Source organism: Rhinichthys klamathensis, unplaced genomic scaffold, assembly GCF_029890125.1.
Source record: "Rhinichthys klamathensis goyatoka isolate OS25496 unplaced genomic scaffold, OSU_Roscu_1.1 h1tg000189l_1, whole genome shotgun sequence".
NCBI lineage: Eukaryota > Metazoa > Chordata > Actinopteri > Cypriniformes > Leuciscidae > Rhinichthys > Rhinichthys klamathensis.
The window spans coordinates 819,933-823,529 of NW_026606716.1; positions in this window are offsets into that span (position 1 = coordinate 819,933).

The following is a 3,597-nucleotide window of genomic DNA, read 5'->3' on the forward strand; positions in this document are numbered from 1 at the left end:
ATTAAACGGAGCAAACTATCCTACGTGGAAAGTGCAATGTCGGATGGCATTGATGAGAGACGGACTATGGGACTTGGTAAATGGTACAGAGACTGCTCCACGATCTGATCCAAGTAAGTTAGCAAGTTATATGGCTAAAAGTGATCGTGCAAGCGTCTTTGCTCTATATGATTGGAGAGCCGGAAGATCGTGTGGACAAAGTTGTTGGATCAGTTTCAGAAGAAAACTTGGGCAAATAAGCTAGCACTGAGGCGTAAACTGTACTCGTTGAAATTGGAAGACGGAGACTCGGTTCATGAGCAGATTAAGGTGTTGACCGAAACGTTTGATGCACTGTCAGTTGTGGGTGATCATATCGACGAGGAAGATTGCGTGGTGCACCTGCTAGCCAGTTTACCTGACTCGTTCAACGTGTTAGTCACGGCCAGTGGTGGACAGTAATGAAGTAAATGTAATTCGTTACTGTACTTAAGTAGTTTTTTTGGGTATCTGTACTTTACTGAAGTATTTAAATTTGGGGAGACTTTTACTTTAACTCCACTACATTTCAAAGTCAAATATCTTACTTTTTACTCTTTCAAAATCAGAGAGCAAAGAGCACCAGCTATTATTGCAGCAATTATCGGTAAATATTGACACATAATGTAGGCTACATTGCTTATTACGTTGACAATAAAATGACTTGCATATAACAGCTTTTTTTTCTTTCTGGGGAGTAGCAGAAACACTGCATTAATAAGTTTTTGTGTTTAATTTTGGAGGGAAATTGGCTGCTCCCATATACTGTATATATATATATATATGTGTGTGTGTGTGTATATATATATATTGTGACGATCGTCCTATGCACTCATCAGCGTTGCCCTGGAGAAAGACGCGAAACACCTGTGCTCGCTCATCATGGCTCGCTCGGCCACACCTGTCATCAATTCCCACACGGCCATATAAGCGACATGAGGCTGGACAATGAGGAGGAACAGGCTTCTTGAAAGCTGAGAACTAATGTGTCGTCTCTTGTTCTTTTCCAGAATTCAGCGTGTGACCGAGCTAGACCAGTTACGAGCACAGCACCGATTCACCGCACCAACGAAACCTCGAAAAGAGAATACCGCCTCACCTCAAGAAAGCCGCTCTTCACTCTGCACTCTTCAACTTGTACTCTGCACTTATTCCACTTGTAAATAAACAACTAATCTGAGCTCTCCTTGTCGTGTGATACTTCCGCCCGTCACAGTGGTGGAGAATGCGGGGTTGAAAGGAAGTTCCCGTTGACAAGCGATCTCCGGATACTCAAAGTATTCCCTTCCTGACGAACGGTACTCTTCCCACTCAACATGGAAGAGCTTCTCCGACAATTAACAGAGGTCAGCGTGCGCCAGCAACAGTTTGCGGAGCATTTGGCCACACGCCAGAACCAGGCTGACCAGGAAATCGCTGCTTTTCACACTGCCGCCAGACAGCGCGTTCCGTTACCCGACCCACGGGTTCAGGCCGCCCAGCTCCTCCCCAAAATGACCGTCCATGATGACGTCGAGGCATATTTGCAGATGTTCGAGAATACTGCTGTAACGGAAGGGTGGGATCCGGATGACTGGGCTCGCGCACTCGCCCCTCTTCTCACTGGTGAAGCCCAGCGCGCCTTCTTCAGCCTCCCCACAGCAACTGCAGAAAGGTATGAGGATGTAAAAAGGGACATTTTGGCTAGAGTGGGGTTATCTCCAGTGTGTGCAGCCCAGTGCTTCCATGATTGGTCATATCAGCCCCGGCGCCCCGCAAGTACTCAAGCAGCCGAACTGTCTCGTATAGCGCAACATTGGCTGATGGATGGAGAGCCCACCCCTGCCCAGGTAGTGGAACGCGTGGTCATTGACCGCCTCCTTCGGGCCTTACCCCGCTCCTACCGCCAGGCTGTGGGTATGCGAAACCCTACAACTTCATCAGAGCTAGTGGAGGCGATTGAACTAGCGGAGGCGGCCCACCGTCGTGAGGCTGGGGAGCGAGTACCACCTTTTCTCCGGAGGACGGCTCCAGAACAGCGCCCACAGGAGGGCGCTTCACGACCAATAAGCAGAACGGTGGCCCCTGAGCCACAAGATGAGTCCATGCCAACAGCGCCCTCTTCCCCCAAAATTCGGGCTTGGTTGGCAGGGCTCGAGCTCCCCAGGGGAGCCCCAGAGACCGAGATCAAGATCAACAACCGGCCATTCAAAGCGGTCCTCGACTCGGGCAGCGCCGTCAGCCTCGTCAGGGCGGATATTCTTCCTCCACACAGCGAGACCAAGACGCTATTGCCTATCACCTGCGTGCACGGAGACACATGACAGGTGCCTGCTCTGCTATCTCCGCGGCTTCGGGGTCCTGGCCCATAGAAGTTGGGCTCATTAAAGATCTGCCCGTGTCTGTGCTGCTGGGCCGAGACTGGCCGGGCTTCGAAACCCTGCTCAGCGATGCCACACGACCTGTCCAACCCAGTAGGGGTCGCCGTGGGCGGCGACAAGCAAGCAATCCCCGCTGACGCCCCGTTCTCTTGGCCTCCGACAGTGGGAGAGATGGTGAGTCCCCTTCCCTTTCTTCTAATCTCTTCTATGATGTTTACCAACAGGTCTCGGGGGGCGGCTCTTTTGGCCGCGCTCAGCGGGAGGACGAGCGTTTGAAACACTGCTGTACACAGGTCTGTGTGATGAATGGAGAAGACACCCGGCCAAAACCCCATCCTTGCCCCCACTTTGCCATAGAAAACGGCCTACTCTATTGTGTCGCTCAGCGGAGGGGGGAGGAAAAAAAACTGTTAGTGGTGCCGCGCTCGAAGACAGAGACGGTCAGAAGACCCACCAATTGGCAGGACACCTCGGCGCAGCTAATACCATCCAACGCATACGAGACCGGTTCCACTGGCCCGGCCTGGAGGCCGAAGTGAAGCAGTTCTGTCAAGCCTGTCCGGCCTGCCAGAAGACGTCACCTAAACCACCACCCCCCACACCACTCATACCGCTGCCCATAATTGAAGTGCCCTTCGAGCGTATCGGGATGGATCTGGTAGGGCCGTTACCAAAGTCAGCCCGGGGACACGAACACATCCTCGTCGTGGTCGACTACGCCACCCGCTACCCCGAAGCAATTCCCCTCCGGAAAGCCACTGCTCAGAATATCGCCCACGAGCTCTTCCTACTGTTTAGCCGAGTTGGTATACCGGTGGAGATCTTGACCGATCAGGGAACACCGTTCATGTCCCGGCTAATGGCCGATCTCTGCCGCTTACTCCAAGTGAAGCAGTTGCGGACGACCGTGTACCATCCTCAGACGGACGGACTCGTCGAACGTTTCAATCAGACCCTCAAACAAATGCTGTGACGGATGGCAGCCGAAGATAAACGGGACTGGGACCAGATGTTCCCCTATGTTCTGTTTGGTATACGGGAAGTGCCCCAGGCGTCCACAGGCTTTACCCCCTTCCAGCTCCTCTTCAGACGACAACCTCGAGGGCTGCTCGACGTGGCGAAAGAGGCGTGGGAACACCAGCAGCCCACCCCGCACCGGTCCCTAGTCGAGCACGTTGCCGAGATGAGACAACGGGTCGACCGCTTCATGCCCCTAGTC